The sequence below is a fragment of the Schistocerca nitens genome, chromosome 6 (assembly GCF_023898315.1).
Source record: "Schistocerca nitens isolate TAMUIC-IGC-003100 chromosome 6, iqSchNite1.1, whole genome shotgun sequence".
Lineage (NCBI taxonomy): Eukaryota > Metazoa > Arthropoda > Insecta > Orthoptera > Acrididae > Schistocerca > Schistocerca nitens.
In genome coordinates, this window is record NC_064619.1 from 545,211,743 (window position 1) to 545,221,588 (window position 9,846).

The following is a 9,846-nucleotide window of genomic DNA, read 5'->3' on the forward strand; positions in this document are numbered from 1 at the left end:
CCCTTTCATTTCTCATTGATCGGATTGGACAACTTTCGTTTCTAATTGGTCAGCTTGTGCAGTAATACCTTCGGTTCCACACGACACTTTCGTTTCTAGCCACACACAACTTAATTTATTTCCACACGAGTCATTTTTGCACGTGTATGATACTCTCTCTTCCTGCATTATAGGCCAGGTGTTTGCGTCTTCCATTGCGCAAATTTGATTCATGCTGCTTCCTCTGGCAGCAAGTCAAACACTAGTTATTTGATCAACAAGCCATAATTGGTAGCCTCTGCCGCTTATCTTGTCCCTACGTCTTAATGGACTATTTCTTAGTGTCAGCTGGCTGTTTCCGTATGGAGCCTGGACTCTTATTATGGTCACAAAAACAAGAATAAAAATTAAAATTTTCTACGGTCATGACAAAATACAGATACAAAATACTTATAAATCTGTCACTCTTCAACACAATATCTATTCAGAAGAGGTCGAGCCCTGGCCGCTATGAAACTCTGTAAATGTTTTGCAGCTAGCAAACACACTAAATGGGCCAGTGCATGAACATTCAAAGTTGAGTGCACTCGCAGCGTGAGATCCGGAGAAGCGATGCTCGCATCTCATTGGCAGCGGCGTAATCGTTCGTGACAGCGCTCTCGTGTAGCGGTGGCGTCTGCAGCAAACACTGCGGCGTAAATGGCGGTGTGTGAATTTGAAAGCGCGGCAGACCGGACAGCAGCTGGGTGGTAGCGTGTAATGCCTCCCATGCAAGCTGGCCCAGGTTCGATTCCCGGCTGGGTTGTACATTTGCCTCCGCTGGGGGGTCTGGGTGTTGCGATGTTCTCATCATCATTTCATCCTCATTAACGGCGCGCAAGTCGTCCAATGTGGCGTCGACTGATATGAGACTTGCACTTGGAGGCCGAACTTCCCCGGATAGGGCCTCCCGGCCAACGATGCCATACGCTCACTCCCAATTTTACTCTGAACGATGTATCTCGAACACGCGGCTTTCAAGGTGGCGATTATGTGACAATCGAACGTCGTAGAACAATGTTGATAGTGACTAAATCCGGTATAGTATCGAGTTTGATTAGCCTCACCTGTCGTTAGTTCACTCCTCCCATACGTAGCTAGAAAATAGTTCACCGTTTTGTTGGGAGTATGAGTTGTTGCCAAACCGCAATCTGAGAAATTGCGTGCGTTGCGCGGAGTGGCCGCACGGTTAGAGGCGCCATGTCTCTGACTGCGCGACCCCTCCCGTCGGAGGTTCGAGTCCTCCCTTGGGCATGGGTTGTGTGTTGTTCTCAGCATAGATTAGTTTAAGGTAGTTTAAGTAGTACGTAGGAAGTGATGACCTCTGCAGTTTGGTCCCTTAAGAACTCACACGGATTTGAACATTTTTGAGAAACTGCGTCGATTGGCATGGGAAGACATGTGTGAACCTTTCTAAGAAGACTTCCGCTGTAGACTTCTCTATTCAGTTCCACTGCAGAAAATGCCAGAAAAGGACCTCAATCAGGAAAACAGTATGATTTCTTACCTTCAAATAGATCATCGAGAAGAGCATCATTATAATGCTGTGCTGAGTGAAAGAACGCACGCTACCAGCCACTGCGTGAGACTCTGAAGTGACAGAGAATACTGTTTGCGACTGCTAGTTTTTGTCGTGAAGAGTGTTAGATCATTGTCACGATAACCGGTTCTCCATCGTTAGTGGGAACAAGGTTATAGAAATTGATGCGTCACATATCGCCACTGAGAAGTACCGGGCAGAACGTTTTCTAAACAACTAGATATAAGGTAGAAGATAGAAGGTATATAATGAAAGAAGAAGGCGTAGATCACGTATTTGTGACCCATTCCATTGAATTTCTCTTCGGAAGACACATTGGTCCACACCAAGAATATCGAGCTGTTATGGGAATCTTTGAAATCCTCAATTAAGAGAGAGGGCCGTCCAGGAGACCGAGCTGAACTATAAATCTTCCAATATCTACACTTCCACAATTTGCTATTGTCTGGCGAAACATTGCCGTCTGAGACTCTATCGATATTTCTGAGAGATGTGGCACGGGTGTACCCTGGCTATGGAAAGTAAAGATTGCTCCCAGCTGTTGTGGAGAAAAAAATTTAAAAAAAATTAAATTTATTGATTTTTGAAAAGAGAAAAAATTATGGATATGGAAATATAACTTTAGAATTTTTGACTGGATTTTTTACAGAGTGTATTGACCGGCCTGAATGCGGACAAATTCAGAGCTGCATGAAATTTGCCTGTAATATAATTTACAATTCCGATTAATTACAGTGGTGAATTCTACGTCATTGTTGATTTAATCTCACCTTAGACGTAGAATTAGTCCTTCTGCCACAATATTAATTCATTAGTCGCCATCGATGTTCTTCTCTTTGTTGACCATGTGTATCTTCCTAAGTTGGCATCGATTTACTTCACGAAGACGGTGGAAACCAAGGAATATAATACTACGTCACTTTAAATAATTCTCGTAAAACTTAGATACTTCTCACTATTTTTTATTCACAAGACAATAAGACTTGCTCTGCTCGTCGCACAAACCATAAATACTAACAAGATGGCTGCCTTTCCGCACACATTAAAAATTACGTCCATCCCCTACAAGGTAACAATCGAAAGTGTATCTTAACTCCTTCTTGGAGTATGAAACAAAAGAGAATCCAATATGAACATTACAGAGATTATATTCTACATCCCTCTCAATTGAATCTTTGGCACAGCCTTTAAGGTATTGTATGTCTCTGCGTCGGAATGTGTCATTACACTGCCTACGCCATTCGTGGAATTATCCACGCTAAAGTTGTGACTGACGAATAAAGTAAGTGAAATGAATAGTTTCTTTTGTAAACATAAGTTAAAAGCAAGGTCATTTGTCGTCACTCCTGTGAACGCTGTACACAGTTTCATATTTGCCTCCTCGAGAGTCACGCGTTCAATACATCTCGCTTGGAGGTCGCGACTTTGATACTCAACGCTTCACGGAAATTACCCGTTTCCCAGAGACAAATTTCCAGACACAGTACTTTTGCTAAGCGCCACCAACTACCTATCCTTTCGCCCTTTCTTCATCTCTCGGCGTCTTTGTCTGCAACAGAGAGAGCCCGTTAATTAATCTGTCCGTCTTCCAATGGCCGCTGCGACACCAGTCTGGAATGGCAGCGAGGCAACGTTGTGTGGCAAGACGTAAGAGCACTCCCTGGTGCGTGATCGCTGAGCAGGCGTGCCGCGACGGATGGCATTTGTTTCGGGATCGGCAGCAGCGCGCCGCATTTATCCCGGGTCGCACAGTTGGCCGCGTCCTTTAGCCGCCAGATGGCAGCAGAGACGTGCCGGCGGGAGCTGAAGGACGAGTGGAGCATGTCAGGTGTCACGCGCTGTGAAAGATGCGCCAACAAGCTGCCAACATTTAGCGAAAGGTTGGTTGCTCTGGACTGGAAAGTGAAACACGTCTCTCTGCATCTGCGAGAGTTTTGTACTCTGCCTGCATCCAGAAACTAGCGGCAGTGGCGCAGCTGGGTGCTGAGCAGCTCTACTTTGTTGGCAGTGTGGCTTTCCTTATACAGATCATGAGACCTGCCACCGTTAGCATAAAAAGATATTAAACGTACTCAAAAAACACATTCAGATGCGTGTAGTAAGGCCTTTTCTCTTACTACTATTCCTTTCAAGAGTTTATCGAATTCTCCGTCACTATGACTACATGTCCTAACCCTTTAACAGTGTTTTAATATGTCCCTGAATTCTCCAGTGTCATAACTGTAAAATTACAGAGTTCATTAGCATTTTAGGTGATCTTGACAGTCTTGCAGTTGCTGCACTGGATAATACTGCGATACATAAACAGGATATCCTTTTTTTGACATACCTCATCTATAACAGTGCTGAACAGAAGCCACGGTTGCTTCGAAATCTATCGCAAACAAATTAAACTAATAAACGCGGACACTTGGAAATGTAGTGAAGGAATGGCCTTTACGTCACATAGTAAAATGTTTCCCAGCTGTCGACTTAAGCGGTTATTATGACAGTATCTTAACGCATCAGGACACTGCTTCACATTATTGTGTAATAATGGTTACGATTGAAGGACACATGTATGACAGACTCAAGGGAACCACAAAGGTTAGGTAAGCGTTCCGAAGTGTAAGTCAAGAGCTTCACTTCTCACACTCTCACTTAATCAATAGAATCGAGAGAAGATTTCGGAGGAGTGCGTTAAACCTTGGAGTGGAAGCAAGACTTTCTGCAAGTTCTAACCCAGAGATGCGTGTTCATGGATGCTCTGATAAACTGTACTTAATAGGTTGTGATCCTTCAACTGACAGACACCTGTCCCACCACCTTCCATTTTGAGAGCAACGTGATTACATGTATGATAACAATAGAGGTGGAAAACATATTAACCTAGTCTTAATAAAAGGGGTAAGAGGAAAACTTACGCCAGTTTTGATACTGAGAATAGCGTCCTCGAGGAGCAGTACATTACATTGATCTAAAACCTGCTCACCATTAGCCGTCCGTCATCAGAGTACACTTCCATAAAAACAGCTTTGCCCATAACCTCCGCAGAGTTAGGGACTCAAAAAATTTATCCTTTTCCTATGTAAACTGCTTTGTGGAAGACATTAAGGAAATCGAAACACCAATTCTCCTGAGCAGTAACATTGTTCTCAAATCAGAAAACACAAAAACGTACACATGCATAAAGAATTTTTAGGAGTAGTAATCTACTTACATAACTAAGTTTAGTCCCTCGGAGAACTTCTGTACTACCCCACAGCTGGCAAGAAAAGTCTTAAATCTAAGAATTACTTTAGCTTTAATTTACGGACGTAAATATCACTTCGGTGTCGCAATATCACTTCAGGACACCTTAGTATGTCTGTAATGTTCATTAGCTTTTTCTCCACCAATAACGTAATATAGCAGTATTTGATTCCATTTATCACAATACCTTGTGGGATGTGTCATCAGCTACAATGTGCGTCATAGGAATTTAAGTAATTATCTTTAACCATCGTAAATAAGTGATTATGTGCGGTTGGTGTCATGATATGTGAGCCCGACTCCAGTAATAGTTACGTATCAGCTGTATGGAGGTTGAACCTGCTCTCGCAGCTTAAGGCTGTTGATGTAATTTCGAGTTTATTCTCTCGTGGCACTACTCAGACAAGCACATGGATTATATTGGGTGTTATAAAATTTCATCTAATTTACCAACACTATATCCTTTGCATAAGTGATACAGAATTTTATGGCACATTTTAACTTAGGCCCCATAATACAGGGGTATTTCTTGTGTCAGCTGTATGTGGCTGGTTCATTTAGCTGTCACCAATGTTCTCCCTAGCGTCGCTAGCTTGCTTATTTTATCATTCATCTTACTTTTTCCACAGTTGTAAAAAAATGCTGAAATTTTCATTTTTCAACGGGTCGGACCACCGTTGCACTGGTTCTGTATATAGGCTTATTTTTTATGAATGAGCTGTACTTGCAATGGGGTGGCCACAGTGGGCATACGGATGTCAGATTCCACCGCTGGCATTCTTGGTCGTCTCATCAAACAGCATGTGATTTTCTTTTCAGTGGGGACAAGAGGTAGGGGGTGGCATGACATGAAAAAATCTCCGTCTGTGTGCCTCCTCTTCTAGTAATTCTGACTACAGTGAAGCGTCTTACAGCAACAGCAGTGAACGCAGTATCTCCAGTAACTTTACTTTGCACAAATTTTTCGCGACACTGATTATTGCAAAGCCTCTATTCTTTGAATATAGCATTATCGAGCAGTAGTAATCCGACTAAAACAACTCCCGTAGTGGCCAAAACCGTTTAGCGCTTGTTGTTGTTGTTGTATTCTTCAGTCCTGAGACTGGTTTGATGCAGCTCTCCATGCTACTCTATCCTGTGCAAGCTTCTTCATCTCCGAGTACCTACTGCAACCTGCATCCTTCTGAATCTGTTTAGTGTATTCATCTCTTGGTCTCCCTCTACGATTTTTACCCTCCACGCTGTCCTCCAATACTAAACTGGTGATCCCTTGATGCCTCAGAATATGTCCTACTAACCAATCCCTTCTTCTAGTCGAGTTGGGCCACAAATTTCTCTTCTCCCCAATCCTGTTCAATACCTCCTCATTCGTTATGTGATCTACCCATCTAATCTTCAGCATCCTTCTGTAGCACCACATTTCGAAAGCTTATATTCTCTTCTTGTCTAAACTATTTATCGTCCACGTTTCGCTTCCATATACGGCTACACTCCATACAAATACATTCAGAAACGACTTCCTGACACTTAAATCCCAAACCGGATGTTAACTAATTTCTCTTCTTCAGAAACGCTTTCCTTGCCATTGCCAGTGCTTAGCGCTTATCCGCTTATCCATTAGGTAAGGGGTATTACAGGTTACGCCGCTACATAATTCGGCCGCTGACAATATGGGGGTGTTTCAGAGTCTTTCAACTGGACGTGCATATCCCTAACCTACCCCAGTAATCGTGCGGAAGAAAGGAGACCTACAATTTAACGTGGGTTCCAGTCCAAAATCCGTTCCTTGCAGAGTTTCTAGACAGATGTAGACTGTTTTAAAGGCAGACAGAAATACGTGGTTTGTTTGGAGTGGAATTCAGTCTCTCCATATTTAAGTTTCGAGACACGTGTCTAACAACCACATAGAATTGCCAGACGCGATTTTCGCTGGACATATTAACCTCACGGGGGAGGTCAAATGTCCCGACTTTTGGAGCTGCCAACAATTCGAAATGTTATAGGTATTCATTTGAGGAATGGGCGAGTACATTAAAGTTCCGAAAGAAGTTTCTGAAAGTGTTCGCCGTAACCAAGAAAGTCAGAATGCGGTGTGCCAGAAAGTCGCTAAATTCCCGGTGAATGACAAATGCACGTATCAGCACATGCAGTAATTGTACGTTTCGAAAACACTCAGCATTCAGTATTGTATCACATCGCTGGTCTTTTGTCACTGTTCCACCCGTGCCCCCCCCCTCCCCCCCCCCCCCGGCCACCCAGAGCGATTTGTTCCTAATTGCCCACCGACTAGTTTGACATTTAGTACTTGCTGTCTACTGAGGTGACAGCGCCTCGTGCTCGCATGCCGGTTCGTTTTGTGGTTTCGCTTGTGCTGGAAAACAAAATGTGGGAGACAAGTTACTTTTGGGAGTGTGCACAACGTTAATTGACGTTCTCAGTTTGTTCACTCAGCGGAAATTCCTTGCAGCTGCTCAGCAATTTAAGAATGTGTCTATATTTCGAAACACGGTAAATACAAACAGTGTGAATAATGCTACATGCTAGTTGCTTAAGGTGCGTCACAACACCGGTCTTATGTTGCACATCATTAATATCCTTAAGAAACGTAAAGCATACAATGCTTTATTATGAGCTTGTTTGTTCAAACTCGATCCTTTGACGCGGCGTTTTATTGCATTAAGGTCTCTATTGGGGTCTAGCTTACAAGTCATAAATGTCAGCGAATCTGATGAATATTCCAGTTATGTTATTTGAGTTGTGCCACTGAGCCATTTTTCTTCCTTATTCATCATCTAATGACTGAAACTTTACTTTTCTGTTTACCTTCTTTTACGACATTTTCCAGCCGATTAAACCACCAACCCTTCAGTCATGATCTTTTGGTAATTTTGTCTGGCAACATTACCATTAGAGCACCAGGCCTGACAAATAAACAATGATTTCTAACAGCAACATGATGGATATTACAAGACAAACGACATCTTCGAAGTAAATAAAATAGTCAATATCAATTTTCCGGTTGGACAAAAATCGTCCTACAATTAGCATAACAATATATGGAAGGGTAATGTTAAATGCCACCCTCAAATTGAGCAGCCTTTCTGAAATATGTTTGTTAAGCGTTCATTAAGTTCTTTATGCTGTAACTGTATGTATTGCCTTCAGATGGAAGGAAATTTAATGGTGTGAAAATAAGTTGAAGAAATCAGTATTGGCTAATAATAGTTGTAAGGTAATAAGGCCGCATTTATACTGTGATGTATAAATTCAAACGACTGTTTCCACAAACATTTTACAAACAATTTACTCAGGATGTAACACCGACGGTTCACCCTTTTGTGATTCACTAGTGAAACAGCCTGTTAAATAAAGCTACAATTTCACTCATTATTTTTTGGACGATTCCATCTTCGGCCCTCACAACTTCCCCTGGTCGTTCCCCAGAGACATAAAGCAATTTTGGTGGGAGAAATTGCCGCAAGCGACTGCCATTTTGTATGTAAATACAAGGCAGCAGAAGGGTTGACAGGATTAATGAATCGGAATTAATCTGGAGCCGAAAAGTGGAGGGATGAGTGGGAGATGAGGCACGCCGTGCCCTTCTCCTCAGCGGGCGCCCTTCCCTGCGCAACCAGGCCCTTTCGCAACACCCTGGCACAGCGGCGCCTTCCCGAAAACAAATTGGGCGCACTTTGCTTTGCTCCTTCGCTACGCACTTCTTCTCTCGAAACGCGCTGCTTTATTCGGCGATTTCCCCGTGGAACCCTTCGCGTGTCAAATACTATTTACATAGAGAGCTCGGAAATTGGCAATATCGCTTCACACTGCTTATTTTCGTGAGCCGTTCCGGCCCTGCTTCCTCGCGTTGCAGTCCTCCTTTTGCGCGCTCTGAACGGCGTAACGCGAGGAGGGAACACAGTGCCACCTGCAGCACGGCAACCCCGTAAAGCGCAGTTTCCGCGCTCTGTCTGCAGTAGACGAAGAAGGCATCACTCATAAAAACCAGACATATGGTTTTATTCGTATAAATTGAAACGTCCCCTTTTGAACAATATTATACGTGACTGTGCTTAAACTGACACACAATATTTTGTTAGCGCAACGCAATCTGACTTTCAAAAATCCCTACAAAAGAATGGGCCCTGAGTAACATTAAACTATACCTTTCACAAATCACTTACCTCACAAAAATCTTCGCTACTCAAGCTACTGCAATACAGCGAGCGCCACTACTGCCAGCTAAATAAAAGATTCAAAGTACTGAAGGCACTAACTACTGATAGGCATGGTTAGCAAATGAAAGATTTTGATAGAGAACAACCAATGTATTTACCTCAATAGTCATAATATATATAGCAGTTCATGACAAATTTCAAAACTCCGCCATCTCTCTGCCCACATCCATCGCTGCTGGCGGCTCACCTCCAACTGCGCATGTTGACGCAACCACACTCATTAGATTTTGGGAAATCATGCTTTTCCAGAAAACGAAGCAAAAAAAACACACACAAACACACACACAAAAACACACACACACACACACACACACAGAGAGAGAGAGAGAGAGAGAGGGGGGGGGGGAGAGAGAAAGAGAGAGAGATAGTGAGAGAGAAAGGGAGAGATAGAGAGAGAGAGAGAGAGTGAGTGAGAGAGAAAGGGAGAGAGAGAGAGAGAGAGAGAGAGAGAGAGAGAGTGAGAGAGAAAGGGAGAGATAGAGAGAGAGACAGAGAGAGAGGGAGAGAGAGAGAGAGATAGCCACTCGCACATCTACAACCTTTCCGAACTGAGAGCAGTTGCAGAGGCCTATTACAATGGCCTATCAAAAAAATTGTAGTTTTCTCTGGCCTTACAGAGGTAGTCAGTTCCAACCAAACTGCGATCGAAGAACAATAATATGACGCCAGAAATTTTTTTTATCAGCTCTTGGTTCAAAGATATTTACACATTGTTCTAATAAATTAATGGAAGGCTTGAGATCACCGATTTCAATGTAGGTAACAATTAAAATCATTCGCAATCTGTTAGCTGTGTTATGCATTACAGTTTAAGGTGACGCC